The sequence below is a fragment of the Miniopterus natalensis genome, chromosome 10 (genome assembly GCF_054644295.1).
Source record: "Miniopterus natalensis isolate mMinNat1 chromosome 10, mMinNat1.hap1, whole genome shotgun sequence".
In the NCBI taxonomy this organism is placed as follows: Eukaryota; Metazoa; Chordata; class Mammalia; order Chiroptera; family Miniopteridae; genus Miniopterus; species Miniopterus natalensis.
In genome coordinates this window covers 38,656,405-38,677,864 of record NC_142090.1, presented here as the reverse complement: position 1 = coordinate 38,677,864, position 21,460 = coordinate 38,656,405, and the positions used below count along the sequence as shown (strand labels likewise).

General features: G+C 36.9%; 1 protein-coding gene and 1 pseudogene across 3 annotated transcripts in view; one reads left to right on the top strand and one right to left on the bottom strand.

The window, feature by feature from the left end:
- Positions 1-21,460, top strand: part of SUGCT (succinyl-CoA:glutarate-CoA transferase) — an 841,499-nt gene that overhangs the window by 50,488 nt on the left and 769,551 nt on the right. The gene's annotated exons all lie outside the window — the stretch shown is intronic.
- LOC107532778 (small ribosomal subunit protein eS24 pseudogene) lies at positions 2,113-2,514 on the bottom strand (annotated as a pseudogene).

Genomic DNA, 21,460 nt, shown 5'->3' with positions numbered 1-21,460 from the left:
TTGAATGGCAAATTGTTTATAAAATCTACATCTGAATTTAGCAGAGGTTTGCTGCACTGAGGTTTTTAGTCTATTGCTTTGACTACTTGATACTATGATTAAACTAATGCCACAAATACTTTGTGAGATCTGCCATCTCTCCTGCTAACCACCCCACCATGAATTGCTTGTAGAATTATTCTCTCTGCACCCTGCTCATAGCGCATTTTCTTAGTTATCAAAGCATCCCAGCATCCTGTGCATGTCTGTGGATCCTCATCTAATATCTCCTCTGTTGTGTACTAGAAATTGGTAGTCTGTGAATGGCTATAGGAACAGAAAAGTGAATGGAGCTGATGGAGGACTCAAATTCTGGTTCTGGAAAATTGACATCTTTTTTACATGCAGTTTATGGATTCTAGAACTAATGACCGTACCAGGCTACTCTTGGAAAATCTTGCATTTGTGGTCAGAGATGTTTAGCTATGCTAATCCCTTTAGAAAAGAATAGGCTTGAAAACCTGTCATTAGTGTCCCTTGAGTCTTGCATGGTTAGGGACTTCAATTCTAAGAGAACAATTTACACAATTAAAAAAAAAAAATGAAAGCAAGAGATGCTATGCAAAATTATTTTATTTTACTCTTTGGGGAACTATGCACATATACTACTTTGTAGCAGTAATGTTTTTATTAAAGAATAGAAGGAGTAGCCTGGTTCCTAGTGCTCCAGATGAGGGGAAAAAAAAGGTGTTATAATTAGATACCATCACGATTAATCATCTGAATTATAAAAGTCTGGTCACCTTGTCTCTTGAAGAGGTAGTGAGTGACCAGGCTAGCTCCATGGAAATTTTCCATGGATGAATCTCTCTCCACCAGGTGTGCTGGTAGTAGGAGTGATAAGTCTGTTGTTTTTATGTTTAAAACAAACATCAAACGGACACAATAAAACAAAAATTAAAAAATTAAAAACTCATCAGCAAGGACTGAAAAAACAGTGCAGATAATATCTTAACATAGAAATTAAAAGGGACCTTGTTAAAAAAAATTTCTTGAACTGCCCTCCTCAAAATCTCTAAAAATCTTTCCTTAGAATTCTAAGTATTTTCTCATTGTCATATAAAAAGTATCAATTAACTAATTCGAACCTTGTAAAAATTAAGAAACCTATCCTAATCTCTGGTTTTCCTTAAACTTGGTCACCTGTATGATTCTGGTTCAGAATAGAACACATGATTTATCATTCAAGAATGTGCTTCTTAATCCTTTGCATCAATCATGCTTTTAGTGGAAATTCTCCACTGAACATGGAATGTGATGTTATCGTCACTTTAATGTTTTTCCCCCTCTCTTTTCCCCATTTTTATCTTTATTGCATCTCTCCATAGGTATTTTGATGGGATGTTGAGAGAAAGCATACTGGGTTTGCTGCCTGCTGCCATGTTAACCCAGAAATTAGAAGAACCACTTTTGATACATTTCCTGATATTTCATCTGGCTCTAGTGATATTTTCAGAGTGTTACAGTTATTTATATACCTCCAGTGCAAAGTTAGTATTAATTAAAAACATTTAGCTGGCTTTTGAACCTTACTGTATCAGGGGGAGACTTCGTATTGGTACTTGATTTTGTGATAAGTTTGTTAATAAGTATTTTCAGGCTGTCAGACCATCAGACCAAGTGATAGTTGCTGAGTGATGATGGAGGAACATACTCCTTAATCTCAGTTGTGTGTGATGACAAAATTTTAATGTCTCTGATCATTTAATCATGCCGAGTTAATTTAGGGCTGCAACAGAAACTACTCTTTGTGCAATGGTTTTTCATATAATGTAGGAAGTTCCCTATTCCTGGTAAAAGTCCACAAATAAATATGTAAATATAAATATAAATAAATATAAATAATAAATTTTCAAGAAAATAATGCCAGCCCCACCCTTAGTTTTTTTATTTTTAAAAAACAAACAAACTGTGGTAAATTCTCAATTATTTATTTTTGGATTAGCTACAGAAAAACTTTGAACCTAGGCTGACTCTCCCAGATACAAAATGTTTTTTTTAAAAATTCTTAGTTTTCTAATCCACTCATGAAAAATCTGTACAATCACCACAGATAAAGTCACTGAAGAATCTTTACATCTTCTTTTTGCCAGAACCAACATTGGCCATTGCAGTACCCCTGATTTTCTTCATTCTATTCTTGTGTTCCTTTCGCTGTTTTTTTTTGAGGTCTTCTCAGACGGGCCATGTCTTGCAAGTCTACGTTTGGGTTCATTTTTCTTTGTGTAATCCAAGGAATCATAAGTCATGCCAAAGCTAGTTTTCTTGCCACCAACAAAATGGGTTCTGAATCCAAACACAAAGATGACATTAGGTGTGGTCTTATACATTTTGGCTCTTATTTTCTGAATTTCTGTCATAGGTAATGACAGAAATTGCCTTCCAAGGGTGAAGGACATCAGTGACCATTTGTTTCTGCTGAAGTCATCTGTTGGTCATGAACTTCCTGGTCTGGACAGCTACTGTGTCATTCATGGTGGTGGTAGGTCTTCAAGCAGTCAGGGAGGAAAAGAGTTTTCTTTGTGTGTGTTTTTTTTAATAGTTCTTAGTTAAAATGTTTTGAATTACTTTCCATTACCATTGTTTGGATTGTTGAAAGAAAATATAAATTCATCTTAATATTAGTTTAGCTCAAATAATGAGGAAGATAAATACATTGAAATAAAACCGCATTCTTATATTGAATATACACTAAATGGAGAACATTTTTGGTTTTTTGGAGTCAGTGTCTTCACCATCAATGGAGATGACAAGGATATGAGTATAGTTAGATCTTTTCTTAGGATTTGTCATGTTCTTAGCAAAAAACCCAACAGTTTTTATGATTTAGTATTGGGAAATGTACTTTCTAATGATCATTTATTAGAGATTTAATTATGAAATAAACCAGATATTTACATTAGCTATATTTTTAAATTTAAAAAGCTCTTGGGGCCCTGGTCAGTGTAGTTCAGTGGTTAGAGTGTTTGCCTGCACACCAAAGGGTGGAGGGTTTGGTTCTCACTCAAGGGCACATACCTGCATTTCAGGTTTGATCCCCGGCCGTGGCTGGGTTGGTGCAGGAGGCAACCAGTCAGTGTGTCTCTCTCACACTGATGTTTCTCTCTCTCCCTCCTACCCTCTCTTCCACTCTCTAAAAAATCAATGGAAAAGAAATACCCTCGGGTACGGATTAACCAAAAAAAAAAAAAAAATTGTTTTTTTTTTTCTAAGATAGCTGTAGAGTAGGTGGATCATGTTCTCAGACCTCCTGGAACCAAACTGGAAATACAACTACATTGGGGAACAATCACCTTGCATTACCAACTAAACACTATCTGAAGAGGAGTCTTATAACCAAGGATTAGCAGAAAATGCCACCCCAAGACTGGTACAAAGGGTGGAGATATGAAAGGGGCTAGCCCTACTCCCACAGGTGGTGGCCGAGGTTATGAAGGAATGTCTCAGCTGCAGAAGGTTCCCCCAGAGAAACATGATGCCTAATCCCCAGGCTGGGCTCCCTAGCCTGGTGCGCCAGAGCCAGGAAGGAGGTACCCACTTGGTACCTGGCTGTAGAAAGCAGTGGGGTTTCTGTCTGCGAAGGAGAGATGGAACTCGCTGGAGGCAAAGGCCAACACGCAAAATTTTGTTTGCAGCCACTCACCCTGGGCTCCGGTGGAGGGAGGGGGGTGAGGACTGGAATCCCCAGAAGAGAATAAGGGGTTTGTGGCTTTGAGGAGAGATGTGGGGGAAAAGCTGCCAGGATCCCTGTACTGAGTCATTCATTGATGCCAAAGCAGCCATCTTTCTTGGGTGGAGCAATCCCCTCCAAGTGCCATCCAGCCTGGGGAAAAGCAATTACCCCACCCTTTGGAATCCCTCTTGCCCCACCCTGTGGATTTTAAGCCCTGCTGAGCAGTCAGCAACATAGGCCAGGGTATAGAATTATGGGCAGACTCAGGGGTTGTCAGTGACTGGCTTTGGGCTGGGGCCATTGCCCCCACTTTCTTTTGAATGTGACTGGCACTTCCCTCTCATGGGAGATCCTATAGAAACATCCTTCCACCATCTGGCAGACCCAACCTCTGAGCTCTGGAGGCCCCACCCACCTGACTACTAAGGGCTTTGACTGGGTGAAGCCATGGAAAAATCTGGAACTCAGATAAGTGGCTCTGGGGAGGGTGATCACACCATCTTCCCTGAAGTCTGAAGGCACCTCCCATTCATGGGAGATCCAATTGCCCCATGAGCCAGAGGTTCTTTTAGAGACTGAGCCTTTTCAGTGACTAAGCCTGACAGGCATCCAGCAGGTAGAGGGAGGTTGAAGGAGATCCTGGGGTGCCTTGACAGGTTTGCTAAACCACCCATGGGCCCAGTGCTGGTCCTTCCCCTGCGCAGCCAAGCCCAGCAAAGGCAGCCACAAACTATGGATCACCCGTAGCTTCAAACAGGTTGCTGAATGCCAGACATAGATAGCATTTGACATTGGCTTATAACAGAGTCCCTCCCAAGAAGCCCAGAACCAACACATCAAGTGGCCAGCTTCAGGTAACAGGATCCAAAAAGTTTCACAAACAGCATATTTAAAGGGAGATTGCAGCAGGCACTAAACTCTGCTCATGTGAACTCCACCTTTTTCTGTTTTATTCTTTTCTGTTTCCTTTTCCATTTTTTCTTTTATATTTTTCCCCTCTTTTTCCTTTTTCTATTTTTTCATTTTTCTTACTCTTCTTTGTCAGACCAGAGTGGAAATAATTGAAATAGAGCCTAAAAACTATACAAAAGGTCAGTGAAACCAAGGTCCAGTTCTTTGAAAAGATAGAAAATATTGCCAAACCTTTAACTAGACTCATTAAGAAAATGAGAGAGGACCCTAATAAATAAAATCTGAAATGAAAGAGAAGTTACAACTGACACTAAAGAAATACAAAGGATTGCAGGAAATTGGGAAATCTGAATGAAATGGATAAATTTCTAGAAACATACAGTCTTTTAAAAGGGAATCATGGAGAATCAGAGACCATGAATAGATAGATTACAATTACTGAAGTTGAATGAGTAATAAAAAAATTCCCAACAAATAAAAGTTGTGTACCAAAGCTTCATTTTACCAATCGTTAAAAGAAGAACTAACGCCTATTCTTTGCAAACTATTCCAAATAATTCAAGATGAAGGAAGCTCCCAAGCTCATTTTACAAGCTAGCTTTATCCTAATTCTAAAACCAGATAATGATACTACAAAGAAAGAAAATTATAGGCAAATATTCTTGATGAAAATAGATGCTAAAATTCTCAACAAAATATTAACACACAAGATCTGGCAATACATTAAAAAGATCATACACCATGATCAAGTGGGATTTATTGCAGGGATGCAAGGTTGATACAATATTAGCAAATTAACAAATTAATACTCCACATAAACTAAATGAAGGATAAAAACCACATTATCATATCAATAGATACAGAAAAGAATTTGATAAAATCCAGCACACATTTATGATAGAAACTCTCAGCAAAGTGGGAAAAGAAGGATCATACCTCAACATAATAAAGGCCATATATGACAGAGCCATAGCTAACCCCATACGCAAAGGGTAAAAACTAAAAGCATTTCTCTTATGATCAGGAACAAGACAGGGATGTGTGCTTTCACCACTCTTTTTCAATACAGTACTGAATGCCTAGCCACAGCAATCAGACAAGAAGAAGAAATAAAAGGCATGTAAATTGGAAAGGAGGAAGCAAAATTGTCCTTACTTGCAGATGACATTATATTGTACATAGAAAACCCTAAAGACTCCACCAAAAAGCTACTAGAATTAATAAATGAATTTGGCAAAAGAGCAGGATAGGAAATGAATATTCAGGAATTTCTATATACCAACAACGAACTATCAGAAAGTAAAATAAGAAAACAATCCCATATATTGTAATAATGACAAAAAAAATAAGGTACCTAGGAATAAATTTAACAAAGGAGGTAAAAGACTTGTACTCGGAAAGCAATAGGATATTGAAAAAAGAAATCGAGGAAGATACAAATTAGTGAAGACATATGCCATGTCCATGCCCTGGAAGAATTAACATCATTAAAATGTTCATACTACCCAAAGCAATCTATAGATTCAGCACAATGCCTATTAAAATACTAATGGCATATTTCACAGATCTAGAACAAATGTTTCACGAATCTATATGGAACCAAAAAGGACCCTGAATAGCCTCAACAATTTTGAGAAAAGAGAACAAAGTTTGAGATATCACATTACCTGATAACAAACTATACTACAAGGTCATTGTAATCAAAACAGCCTGGTACTGGCATAAGAACAGGCATATAGATCAATGGAACAGAACAGAGACCCCAGAAATCAACTCATGCCTTTATGGTCAATTAATATTTGACAATGGAAGCAAAAACATACAATGGGGTAAAGACAATCTCTTCAATAAATAGTGTTAGGAATACTGGACAGATACGTGCAAAAAAATAAAACTAGACCACCAACTTACACTATACACAAGACTGAACCCAAAATGAATAAAATACTTCAATTTAAGTTGCAAAATTAAAAAATCTTAGAAGAAAACAGGCAGTAAAATCTCAGACATCTCTTAGAACAATATTTTTGCTGATGTGTCTCCTAGGGTAAGAGAAATAAATGAAAAAATAAGTGGGAATACATTTAACTAAAATAGTTCTGCATGGCAAAGAAACCCTTATCAAAATGAAAAGGAATGTACTGTATAGGAGAACATATTCAAAATGATACATCTGAAAAGGGGTTAATCTCCAAAATATATAAAGAACTCATAACACTCAACACCAGGAAGACAATCCAATTTAAAAAAGGGGAAAGGACCTGAATAGACACTCTCCAAAGAGGACACACAGATGGCCAAGACACATGAAAAAATGCTCAATGTCATTAATCATCAGAGAGATGCAAATTAAAACCACAGTGAGATATCACTTCACACCTGTCAGAATGGCTACCACCAATAAATCAGCAAACAAGTGCTGGTAAGGATGTGGAGAAAAGGGAACCTTAATGCACTGTTGATGGGAATGCAGACTGGTGCTGCCACTATGGAAAACAGTATGGAGTTTTCTCAAAACATTAAAAATGGAACTGGTTTTGACCTAGCAATCCCACTTCCGGGAATATATCCTAAGAATTCCAAAACACCAATCAAAAAGAATATATGCACCCTTATATTCATAGCAGTGTTATTTACAATAGCCAAGATCTGGAAACAGCTCAAATGCCCATCAGTAGATTAGTGGTAAAAAAGCATTGATATGTTTACTCAATGGAATAAAAAAGGAACTCTTACCTTTTGAGACACCATGGATGGACCTGGAGATTTTTATGCTAAGTGAAGTAAGCCAGTTAGAGAAAGACGAATACCATATGAACTCACTTATATGTAGAATCTAATGAAAAAAAATAAACTAATGGACTAAGGGCATAGATACATGGAATAATCTGACAGTTGTCCAACTTAGTGGATGGGCAGGGTTGGACTGGATGAGAGAAGGTGAAGGGATTAGCCAAAGAGCATATGGGCATAACCTATGAACAGAGAGAATGGTGAGGTGATGGCCAGAAGGAAGAGGGTTGAGGGCTTGGTGGAGGGGCAAAGAAAGAGAAAATAAGGACTTCTGTGATAGTGTCAACCATAAAAATAAAGAAAAAAATAGAAAACCCCTTCTTTTTTATCATAAAAATAAATGCTAATTTTGGCAAACTGAAAATGGAGGACTATCAAAAAGAGTATTATGAGTTATAGTGCCACTACTCTGAGATAACTACATAAGATTTTGGTGCATTTCCATAATTTGTAAATTAAAATTTAATCAAACTGTTTCAAAATAAATTGTTCTAGAAATGTGTAATCTCAATGCAAAGGAAAGGGCCTTCAGTGGTATTTCTGAGAGGATTTGGTTTTTTAGATTGGTATATAAGTGGATTGATGTATGATTGATTCATGTCTTAGAAATTTGGGGAGCCAGAGAATGTCTTAAGGGCTGCAGTTTTGGAAGCCACTTCAATCCTGCCACTATTTCTTGTGGGTCAGGGTGAGAAAGAGAAAAACATTTGTGTGGTTGTATTAGATCCTGTCCAAGAGGCAGAAAGAAGCTGGTGGTATACTGATGATGCTGGGGGCTGAGAAAGAACTCAAAAATGATCAACTAGAAAAGAAATAGAATCACCTGTATAGAGAGACACTGGAAGTGAGAGATCCCTATTAATTCGGTGAGGGAAGTCTTTGAAGAACTTATTAAAGTGCCTCATGTGACAAGTAAGCTTTAAGTCCCTGCCAAGCCTAGAGAGTGCAAACATTAGATCACTATGGTAGTTAAAATTAAGACCTTCTCTGGTGACCTTTCTTCTCTTCCAACCCTCTCTAGTCTGTGCTCAACCATGGAGGCATTAGAAACTTTGCTTATCAAATGTGGGACTACATAGAGTTTGATTCTGTCACTACTGAACACTAATGTTTTCTTAAGTGCTACCGATTTTCTTGAAATAATTACACATAGTACATATTCAGTACCTATTTTTCAAATAAATATTAGTGGAATGAAATGACTATCCAGGTTCCTACTCTGGATTTGAGCACTGTGGTGAGTGTTCTTTCTAAATTTCCAAGGCAGGAATCAATCACACATCAATCCACTTATATTCCAACATCTAAGAAGCAAAAACCAAACATCTTCCTCAGATATTGCTTTAAGGCACTGGACTTGGAAAGTGGTTTTGATTAGCTTGCCCTGACCTCTTTGTAGCCTTAATCTTATCAATTCCTAAGTGACACTCTCATTCCAACCTTAAGGCAAAGGTCTTAGAACCTTGTGAAGGAGAATAGTGTAACATACAGTTTACTCTTAAACAATGTGTGTTTGAACTGAGCATTTATTCATGTATTTAGTGTTATTTTAAATTTTATTGAACCTTTTCTTCAAATATCTTATACAGAAATCTAACACAGATAAAGGTGGAACTACTGTGATTAAAGCAGAGCAAAGAGAGGAGGGGGCGTTGTCCCCTATCAACTGGTCAAACTATTGGCTCTGCCACTTACTACTTATGTGACTAGATAATTAAACTTTCCAAGAACAATGTTCTCTGCTAATTCTAGGATCATGAGGATTAAATGAGGTAATGTGTGTGAAGTACTTGGCAGTTAGAAAGTTTTAGCTATTCCTAACCTTTGCTGCTGCTGCCTCCCTTTCCTCTTTCCCCCCTCCTCCTCCTCCTTAAAGCACAGGGACAAGTTAAACGGTTTTTAGGTTCATATTTGTTGATTTTTTGTTTGAATGATCTATCTAGAACTGTCAATGGAGTATTATAAGGTCCCCAACTATGATTGTGTTTTTGTCTGTTTCTCCCTTTAGTTCTATTAGTAGTTGCTTTATATATTTCTGTGCTCCCTGATTTGGTACATATATTGATGTAGTGTTCCCTTTATCATAAAATGTCCATGTTTGTCTCTTGTTACCTTCTTTATCTTGAAGTCTATTTTGTCTAAGTATGGCTACACCTGCTTTTCTGTGAATTTTATTTGCTTGGAGAATAATTTTCCACCCTTTCAATTTGAACCTACTTTTGTCTTTACATTTTAGATGTGTCTGTCTCTTAAAGGCAGCATATGGTTGGGTTTTGTTTTTTGATCCACTCTGCTACTCTGTGCCTCTTTATTGGTGAATCCAAACCATTTATATTTAGGGTATTTATTGATGTATGGGGATTTTCTATAGCCACTTTAATATCTTTTGTTTTCTAGTAGCTCTGTGCCTCCATTGGTTCTTTTCCTTTCTACTTTTGTCTGTTGTTTTTGTTTGATGATATTCTATGCTTCTTTCTTCTGTTTTCTCTTTTTCTATGCTATGTGTCTCAGTTTAGCATTTTTTTGGATATCGTTACCGTTAGATTATAAAAAAGAAAGTTTCATATATACAGTAGTCCTTTTTCTTTTGAATGAATCTTAGCTCCACCCTTCTTTGCAAATTCAGACCTTTACCCTCCTCCCCTTTTATGTTTTTGTTGTCAGAATTTATCCCTGTTTATGTGGTAAGTTTTTGGTGATCTTACCAAACGTACGTAAACTTGTGACCTGTTCATTGTTTCAGGTAGCATAACCTCCTTGATTATTTCCTGCAATGGAGGTCTTCTGGTGTTGAATACCCTTTGCTTCTGTATGTCTGGAAAAGTCCTTATTTCTCCTTCATATTTAAAGGATAACTTTGCTGCATATATTATTCCTGGCTGGTAATTTTTTTATTTCAGTAGTTTGAATATTTGGTTCTATTCTTTTCTGGCTTGTAGAGTTTCTGCTGAGAAGTCTGATGATAACACAGTGGGCTTTCCTTTGTAGGTTACTTTCTTTTTTTCCTGGCTGCCTTGAGAATTCTTTCTTTGTCATTAATTTTTGACAGTTTTAATACAATGTGCCTTGGAGAAGACCTCTGGATTGAGGTGTTCTGTTTGCTTCTTGAATTTGAGGATCTAGTTTTTTTCCATAGGTTTGGGAAATTCTCATCAAGTGTTTGTTTGAGTAGGCTCTTCCTTCCTCTTTTCTTCGTCTGGTATGCCTATTATTATTATTATATTCCTCTTTATGATGGAGTCAGATAGTTCTTGTAGAGTTTTTTTTTTTTATGCTCTAGTCTCTCTCTTCTACCCTCTGCATCATTTCTAGATTTCATCTTTAATATCACCGATACTTTCCTCCATTTGATTTGCTGTATTTCCTATGCTTGCCAGTTTATTCTTTTTATTTTGTTCTTTTTATTTTGATTTTAATCCTCACTCAAGGATATTTTTTCCATTGCTTTTTAGAGACAGTGGAAAGGGGAGATGTGGAGAGACAGAGAGACAGAGAGAGAAACATCAATGTGAGAGAGACACATTGATTGGTTGCCCCCCACACACCTCAACTGGGTTGGGGTATCAAACCTGCAAATGAGGTATGTTTCCTTGACTGGGAATTGAACTTGTGACCCTTCAGTGCATAAGCTGACATTCTAACCACTGAGCTACACTGTTCAGGGCTTGCTAGTTTATTCTTCATCTCTTTTTTTTGTAAACAAAGTTTTATTGAAACAGAGCCACACCCATTCATTTGCATATTGTCTAGAGCTCCTTTCATTGTAGCTGCAGACTTTAGTTTTTTTTTCTTGTTTTTTTTTTTTTTTTTTTTAAGTTTCTTTATCTTTATTGCTGCAAATATTACAGATGTCCCCTTTTAACCCCCACTAATCCCATCCACCCTGCATCCATCCCACCTCCAGGCCTTCCCCAGACCAGTGTCTGTGTCCATGGGTTATGCTTATAAAAATATAAGTTCTTTCATTAATCTCTCTACACCCATTCCCCCCTCCCCCCCTTCCTTCTGAGATCCCTCAGTCTGTTCCATGCTACCATTTCTCTGGATCCATTTTGTTCATCAGTTTATTTTGTTTATTATATTCCACATACAAGTGCGATCATGTGGTACTTGTCTTTCTCTGACTGGCTTATTTCACTTAGCATAAGTTCCCTCCATGCTGTGCCAAAGGATAAAAGATGATTAGTGACTTTGAGCATTTTTTCATATGTCTCTTAGCCATCTATATGTTCTTTTGGAGAAATGTCTATTTAGGTCCTTTGCCCGTTTTAAATTGGATTGTCTTCCTTTTGTTAAGTTGTATGAGTTCCTTATATATTTTGGATATTAACCCTTTATCAGGTGTGTCATTGGCAAATATGTTCTCCCATACAGTGGGCTCCCTTTTTGTGTTGTTGATGGTTTCTTTTGCTGTGTAGAAGCTTTTTATTTTGATGCAGTCCCATTTGTTTATTTTCTTCTTTGTTTCTCTTATTCTAGGAGATGTATCAGCAAACATATTGCTATGAGAGATGTCTGAGATTTTGCTGCCTATGTTTTCCTCTAGGATTTTTATGGTTTCATGTCTTACATTTAAACCTTTTATCCATTTTGGATTTACTATTGTGTATGGTGTAAGTTGGTGATCTAGTTTCATTTTTTTGCATATACCTGTCCAATTTTCCCAACATCATTTATTGAAGAGACTGTCTTTACTCCATTGTATGTTCTTGCCTCCTTTATCAAATATTAATTGACCATAATGGCATGGGCCAATTTCTCTGTTCTGTCCCACTGATCTATATGTCTGTTCTTGTGCCAGCACCAGGCTGTTTTGATTACAATGGCTTTGTAGTATAACTTGATATCTGGTATTGTGATTCCTCCAACTTTGTTCTTTCTCAAGATTTCTGCGGCTATTAGGGGTGTTTTTTGGTACCATATAAATTTTTGAGGTATTTGTTCTAGATCCCTGAAATATGCTGTTGGTATTTTAATAGGGATTGCATTGAATTTATAGATTGCTCTGGGTAGTATGGACATTTTAATGACATTAAATCTTCCAGTCTATGAACATGGTATATTTTTCCATTTGTTTATATCTTCCTCTGTTTTTTCAGTGTTCTATAGTTTTCTGAGTACAGATCTTTTACATCTTAGGTTAAGTTTATTCCTAGGTATCTTATTTGTTTAGTTGCAGTGGTAAATGGGATTGTTTTTTGTTTCTCTTTCTGAGAATTCATTATTGGTGTATAAAAATACCATCAATTTCTAGGAGTTAATTTTGTATCCTGCTACCTTGCTGAATTCATTTATTAAATCTAGTAGTTTTTGGTGGCGTCTTTAGAATTTTCTATGTAAAATATCATGTCATCTGCAAATTATGACAGTTTTATTTCTTCCTTTTGAATTTAGATGCCTTTTATGTTTCTTCTTGTCTAATTTCTGTGGCTAGGACTTCCAGTACTATGTTGAATAAGAGTGGTGAAAGTGGATACCCCTGTCTTGTTCCTGTTCTTAGGGGAAATGGTTTTAGTTTTTTGCCCATTGAGTATGATGTTGGCCATAAGTTTGTCATATATGGCCTTTATTATGTTGAATTATGATCCCTCTATTCCCATTTTGCTGAGAGTTTTTATCAAAAATGGATGTTGTATTGTAGCGAATGCTATTTCTGCATCTATTGATATGATCATGTGATTTTTGTTTTTAAATTTGTTTATGTGATGTATCACGTGTATTGATTTGCGAATATTGTACCAGCCTTGCATCCTGGAATAAAACCCACTTGGTTGTGGTGTATGATATTTTTAATGTATTGCTCGATCTGATTTGGTAGTATTTTTTTTGAGGATTTTAGCATCTGTGTTCATCAGGGATATTGGCCTGTAATTCTCTTTCTTTGTAGTGTCTTTATATGGTTTTGGAATTAGGCTAATGCTGGCCTTATAAAAAGAGTTTGGAAGTGTTCCTCCATCTTGGATTTTTTGAAATAGAGGATGATAGGTTTTAATTCTTCTTTGAATGTTTGGTAAAACTCCCCTGTGAAGCCATCCTGGCCAGGGCTTTTGTGTGCTGGGAGCCCTTTGATTACTGCTTCAACTTCATCAGCAGTTATCAGCTTATTCAGGCTTTCTGACTCTTCCTGATTGAGTTTTGGAAGGTTGTATTTTTCTAGGAATTTATCCATTTTCTCCAGGTTGTTTAGCTTGGTGGCATATAGTTGTTCATAGTATTTTCTTACAATCCTTTGTATTTCTGTTGGGTCAGTTATTTTACCTCTTTCATTTCTGATTTTGTTTTTTGGGTTCTCTCTCTCTGTTTATTGATGAGTCTGGCTGAAGGGTCAATCTTGTTTATCTTTTCAAAGAACTAGCTCTTGGTTTCATTGATCTTTTGTATTGGTTTTTTAGTCTCTCTGTTATTTATTTCTTCTCTGATCTTTATTATTTCTTTCCTTCTACTTACTCTGGGCTTTTCTTTTGTTCTCTTTCTCCGTTTTTAAGTTGTAGGGTTAGAGAGTCTATTAGAAGTTTTTCTTATTTTTTGAGGTAGGCTTGTATTGCTATGAACTTCCCTCTCAGGACTGCTTTCATTGTTTCCCATAAATTTGGAGTTGTTATCTGTTCTATTTTTCATCTCTTTTATTGAGTTCTTTATCTCCAGGATTGCTGTTTCGTTCTTTTGTAAATTTTCAGTCTCTTTGCTTAAGTACTTGTTTTGTTTGTTAAGCTGTTTTTTGAGCTCACTAAATTTTCTGACTGTATTTTCATGTATCTCGTTGAATATTCTCAGAACTACAATCTTCAAATTTCTGTCATTTATGTTACATATTTCCATTTCTTTAAGTTTGTTTTCTGGATATTTTCAATTTTCTTTTTAAGCTGCTTTGCTACCTTTGTTATTCATGGTATTTGATGAATTCTTACTCTGTCTAGGCATTAATGTGTGATTAGCAGTTCTCTAGCAGATTAACACAAAGAGGTCTTTCTATTCTTTTCCAGTAGGTGGCACTGGATCACAGGTATTTTTTTTAGCTCTGTGAAATTCCATTGCTGTGTCCCACCAGGGTTCCTGCTTTTTCCTGACTCGGGCCTCATCACAGAGTGCACCTTTTGCTCAGGGAGAAATGTGTTTCTATAGTACTAGTTTTTGGTCTCGGAGTTAATGTGCTTCATAATCCAAAACTATGGGCAAAGGGAGGCGATCTTTGGAGGTTAAGGGCAGAAAGCCAGGCTTATGTGTCTTTGTTTTTCTGTCTGAATTGCTTGCTGCTTGACAAGTGTGGCTGTTCTCCTGTGCTCTGTGCTCTTGTCCAGGTCTCTTGGCTCAGCCATAGCTTGTGCTGCTCGGTTCTGCAGGAGTGCCCACTTAGTTTTTCTGTTCCTTCTGGCTGAAGGTGTGTGAGCCGTAACTGGATTCTTCCCCTCTCTGGCAGAGCCTCACCATGAGCTCCTGGCTGCCATGCTGCGTCCCTGGCTTGTGTCAGCTCCACTCCTTTTTCACCTCTCCCTTTTGCTCCACTTGCTCACCAACATGTTTCAATGTATGGATCTCGCAGGCATATTTGTGTATCAAGCAGGGAAACCTTTGTTGAGTTATAACTGTTCAATTTTTTGAAATTTCAAGGGGAGAGATGGAGGATCTCTCACTGCCATTCCTCTGATGTCACTTTTTCTTTTGTTTTCTATCTCTGCTTTTATGTTTCCTATCTCTTTACTGAAGTTCTCACTAAGTTCATTTACTCTTCCCCTAAGTCCGTTGAGCATTCTTACAACCAGTGTTTTGAACTCTGCATCTTATTGCTTGTTTTTTTCCATTTTGTTTAGTTCTTTTTCTAGAGTTTTGTTTTGTTCTTTCATTAGGGACATGTTTCTTTGTCTTTTCATTTCGGCTGCCTCTCTGTGGCTTTTCTTTTTATTTATTACATAGAGCTGCTATGTTTCCCAGTTTTTGTAGAGTGGCCTTATGTAGTAGGTGTCCTGTAGGGCCCAATGTCACAACCTCCCTGGGCACCTGAGCTGGTAGCTCCAAGTACACTTCCCATGGGGGCTGTGTATACCTTCCTGTTGCAGTTGAGCCTGATTGTTATTGGTATGTTAGTGGGAGAGCTTTACCCCCAGGCTGATCAGGTGGGATTACTGGCTGCCACTGTGAAGGATCAGCTGTGCAGGGGCTGATCCCATGGACCAAAACTGACTTTAGTGGGCTCATGTACTTGCTGAGTTCACCTCTTAAGTGTGTTGCTCATGAAGGTGGTTGGGTGGTGTTTCTGTGTGATCTGCAGCTGTGAACCAGGTGCTCTGGTCCTGGGGCCTGCGCTGCCTGTGCTCTGCCCTGTGCTCTGCCCAGGGCTACCCAGCATGGGCAGTAAAGTGATATGCACATGGCTGCTTCTTGTGCTGGGCTTGGAGGTGCCCTAGAGAGGATAAGCTGTGGACCAAGGTCAGCTTCCGCTCCTGCTGGGCCTGGGACCACTTAACATTTGGTACAGGGCACACCGAGGTCAGATGCTATTTGAGAGATTTTAGTAAAGTCTGAAGCAGTAGACGAGACAAGCTGTTCATCTGGAAAAGGCACGGGAAAGGGCTTGGGTGGGCCTGAAATGGCTTGGGGTCTTGGAATCACTAGGGTGGAGCAAACTGAGCCAGGCTGTTGAAGACTCAGATATGGTACCCACTTACTGGCTCTGTGTGGGGAGTCTCAGAAAAGGCTCTGCCAGCACTTTCGTTTTGGAGAAACCTACCCCTCCACCTCTCACCCCGATGTTAAATAATTTAGTTCCTCCTCTTATGTCCCTGGAACTTTTCAAGCTCCTGGAGCCCAGAGCAAGTCAGTAGGAGTAAGTGTGTGGTTGGCCGTTTAAGAGGAATTCCTAGAACTCCAGGAGCCCTCTATGTCACTCAGCCTCAATCTCACTGCCTTTTACAGCTAGAAGTTCCAGGGACTTCTCTTCTCAGTGCTACATGGGCTAGGGGGCTTAGTGTGGGGCTGGGATTCCTGGCTTCTCAGGGGGGACCTTCACAGCAGCCGAGATACCCCTCCTGATTTTTATCTGCCAAATGTGGGTGTGGGACCAGCCTGTTCAGCATCTCTGTCCCTCCTAACAGTGTCTCTGCAGCTACTTCTTTATATTCTTAATTATAGGACTGTTCAGCTAGATTTCAGGTGTTTCTGAATGATGATTGTTCTGCAGTTTAATTGTAATTTTGTTGTCTATAAACTTTTTAAACCTCCCATAGTTTTATTCTACAGGTGACTATTTTAACCGCTGCCATTATATGTTACTCTGTTTCTCCTGATTTCATGTTATTTCTCTGCTTTTGGATTTGGTGTCACTATGTGTATTGGCTTATTTAGGAACTATTGCTTACCCAGAAGCCCGCACTTTTGGAAAAATTTTCATTACTTATAACTTTGGGTTATTCAAAGTTTACTGGATTTTATTTGATATCTTTCTTGTTTCTTTTTATTCTTTTGTTTCATTGATCTCTATTAAATAAAGATGCTGCTATTACTTAACTGAGTTTTTTTCTCGTGGCAATGGAACAAAGCTAAAGGTGATTCTTGTTTATTTGTCATCCAATTGAGTTATTTATTTATCTGAATTTAATTTGAGATGATATTTAGTCTCTGTAAAGAGGGTAGTACTGAACATTTTTGTGTTCTTTGCTTAAAATGTCATTTCACAGGCTGACGTAGTGTTGCTATTTAGAGTGTGGGAATCTTGCTATTGGGAATTGGTTTTACATGAGAGTCTGGCTGGATTTTTATTTTCTTTTCTACTCATAGAGTATGTTTATTATTTCTGTCATTCATAATTTGATTTTGTCCCTGAAAATGAAAAATATATAACAGTGGCAATTCTCTTAATTCTTTAATGATTTTAAGGGACATTTCAGAGTTGTGCTTCACTTGTCTTATAGGAAATGTTGACCCTTTAGGTGTAACTGCTGATATAGTTTCTTCTGAATAAATTTCATGAAAATATATTTGAATTCTTAATTTAAGGACAGATTCTTCCATGCATTTTCACTGTATCAGTTTGGTTTATAATAGTTTTTTTCCCCTCCTTACTTGAATAAGTTTTTCTGGGATTTAGGATATTCTCACTCTCCCTTTCTCTCTCCCTCTGTATGTACATCATTGTGGGTACAGTTCAAGTCACTTTAAGCATGATGCAGTGGCATGATAATCAGAGCCTTTGCAATGGTAGACTCCATTTAGATGATGATAGTTTTAAAGACGTTTAAGAATATCATAGGCATGCATGAAATGGTATAAAATACAAAAATATGTAGTAGTCCAGGTAACTAGTGTTTAAGTTCCTACTGTCTGCTTTAGTGTTATTTTAACTAGTTGGGGAAAATGAAACATATACATAAGAAACAATTGTCAAACAAAACATGTGTTAATTATGTGATGATGATATATCATCAGTATAAACATATATATATATATTTTGCTTGGAATGCTTTTGCTACATTGAAGAATATTGCTTAACTAGCAAATTTCTTTACCTTCTCTGACTAGGACTACATAGATAACAGTATTATGTTCTTTCTACCTCTCTGTGATAGAGATTGAGGGATCTAATATCAAAGGTTATTGAAGTAGCAAACCATATTAAACACATTTTTGTTCTTTGGACAATGTATGATCTGTTGGTATTCATGGAAATATTTTATAAAAGTGGTTACATAGTAATGAGTGTCATCACATCAATAATTACCTATAGAATTACAGTAAGTAAATGTGTGACCTTGGGTAAGGTACTTAGTTTCTCAAAACCTCATTTTTCTCAATACTAATTAAAATAGGATAATAAAATTTACCTCTTGTAGTTTTTATGGGACTTAAATGAGATGACACACACAAAGCACCAGTATAGTTACTGAAACATAGCAAGTGCTGTGTACATGTTAACTGTTATTATTATTATTACTATTATTGCCCCTAAACTACCTCTATTAGTTGACTTTATGGAGTTCTTGGGTTAAGTGTTAGTTTTGATTGGTCAGCTAGTTTGCAGGGAGGTCTCTTGCTGTATTGAAATTTACAGGAATCTAATTTGAATCCTGCTGATTATATGTAATCTTGCATGTAGAAAGGTGTATACCTGAAAGGTGTATATCTTATAGGTTAGAAATGCTATATTCATACTCTGAGGGAGAAAGAAAAAAAAACACACCAAAATGAAGTATAACTGTGAGAATCCTAATTGTTGTGCATTAGACAAAAGTACAAACCCTATTAAATGGAAGGTGTGATTTTGGGAAAACTATAAAAGTAATAAGGTTTTTCACAATGCCAACAAAAAGAGTTGAGCAACATGCTATAAGAATGTGAAACTTTGGCCCACATCTCATTTAATTGTCACAGTGTAGAAAAGAGGCACAATAAAGGAAATGTCTATAGAACAAAGCACACAAATAAAAAAAAACCCACTTATTAGAGAACTGGCTCTTTAATGTGTTTTTGAATTAATCCTATAAAGTAGAAAGAGGCTAAGAAGATTCTTCAGAATAGAACTCCCTGTTCAGATGAAGGAGAACTGGATTGGGAAACTGAGAACTTGAGTGTTAGTTTCAGTTTTGTTATTGATGGGCTTCATGGCTTTGGGCAAGTTTCTTAACCTCTCTAGGCCTTAGTTTTCTCATTTGTAAAGCAAGAATTTTTGCCCCAGAGCCATTCAGCTCTAATATTCTGTGCATGGTATTCTTAAATTTATTATTTTTTGATATTTTATTATGAAAAATTTTAAAAATTCTTAAAAGTAGAGAGAATAGTATAATGGCTCTTGAGGTACATATAACCCAGCTCAATAATGACCACAGCCAATCTTATTTTGTTTACAATGCCATCTCTTTTCCATCTCTGCAGTATTTTATTTATTTTATTTTATTTTTTTTAAATATATATCTTTATTGATTTCAGAGAGAGGAAAGGAGAAGGAGAGAGAGATAGAAACATCAATGATGAGAGAGTCATTGATTGGCTGCCGCCTGCAACCCGGGCATGTGCCCTGACTGGGAATCGAACCCTGATCGTCTGGATCCTAGGTCAGTGTTCAACCGCTGAGCCACGCCTGGCTGGGCATCTCTGCAGTATTTTAAAAGCAAATCTAAGACTTCATATCTCTTCATTTCTAAATATTTCAGAATATATCTGAAAGAAAAGGATTCTTTTTAAAGCATAAATATCCAGTGTTATCGCATGAAAATGAAAGAATAACTATAATTTGTTAATACCAAATATATAGTTGGCTTTCAGATTTCCCTAATTCTCTTGCTGTTTCTTTTTACAGTTTGTTCATTTGAATTGGGATCCAAATTAAATCTAATTATTGCAATTGATTGATATGTTTCTTAAATCTCCTTTAATTTGTGGTTTCTCCTCAGTCTCTTTTTTTGTCCCTTGCAGTTTATTTACTTAAAAAAACAGTTTATTTTGTCCTGTTGGAAAGTTTGAATTTTGCTGCTTACATTCCCATGTTGTTCAACTTTTTTTAATCCTCACCTGAGGATATTTTTTCTGTTGCTTTTTAGCAAGAATGGAAGGGAGGGAGTGAGGAAGGGGGAGAGAGAGAGCAACATTGATATGAGAGGGACACATCAATTGATTGCCTCCTGAATGAACCCAGACTGGGGCTGGGGATTGACCTGAAATCCAGGTACATGCCCTTAACCAGGAATCAAGTGCTTGACCTTTAGGGGCATAGGCTGACGCTCTAACCATTGAGCAACACTGGTCAGAGCTTGTTTAACTTTTGTTGTTCTTCATAAATTGTCACATCTATGGGCTTGCTCAGATTTTAAATTTTTTGTCAAGAATATTTTATAGAAAGTAGTGTGTAGTTCCAACAGGATGCACATGAGGCTGTTTTTGTAATGTTAACAGCTACTAATAATGATTACCTAGATTTATTAATTTATTAGGAGTTACAAAATGATGATATCCTAGTTGGACCATTCCTTCTTCATACATTGGTTGGAAAATTTCTATGAAGGAAATCTTCTCATCAACTATTTGATTACCCTGAGGTATAGTTCATTTAGTAAAGGCAGGAAAGATGCAATTTTTTTTTCCATTTACCAATTGTCATGATAATGAATGCATTTCCTAGTATCCCCCAAGGGTGACTGATGATTTTCAAAATATCATTATAAACTCACAAATTTTAACAAATTTGATTGAAACTATTATCCTTATTGATACTCAAACTGTCTCATCTTTGGTCAGTAGGGGCCTTTTCAAGATGTCTTCTGCATCCTTTTGATGACCAATAGTCTTTGATAACTTCATGATTATTGGTATAACAAGATATTCTAGGTGCACTTTGTACATTTCCTGCCCCATCCTGGAATCAACTATTTCTCAAAGGAATCGTAATTCCTTTGAGTGGGAAGTGGTATTTAGAGACCACAGTCTGGATATTAGGGATGCTTATTGCTACTGGGTTAGTCTGCTTCTAGGTCTTTTCAGTGGACAGATAAGAAAATAAATATATTTAAAAAATAAAATATATCATGAGTTCATAATTTATCATTTTAATTCAGAAACATTCTACATACCAGAAAATTAACAGAAACAAAGTTCAGATATACATTTTGAAGGATTATATTCTTTATAGCAAATTTTTTTATTGCATTCTCTTCTCCTTTTATTTAAAAAATATATTGTTGGAGTTCTGTAGCTGCTGAAATGGTATATCTAGCTAATAGCCATGATATTAACTTAGACATACTTGCTTTGTTTTTGAATTTATTACCAGGATATGTTGTAGTCTTCTTTGAAACTACCTTCATTCTTGTCCATAAAAAACGTTTATTGACCAAGTCTTTATCTTAAGAGTTCTGTGTTTACCAGACCAGGGAGTTGGGGAGTTACAAGTAAAATAGAATGTACAAACACCCAGAGGAATGAAAGAGACTTGTATATTTGGAGAACAGCTATACTAAGTGTGAGTTGTTTTAGAGGAGTGTCAGGAGATGACATATAGAGTGGTTAGTGGCCAGGTTACAAATGACTCAGTGTGTCATACTAAGGAATTATTATTTTTAT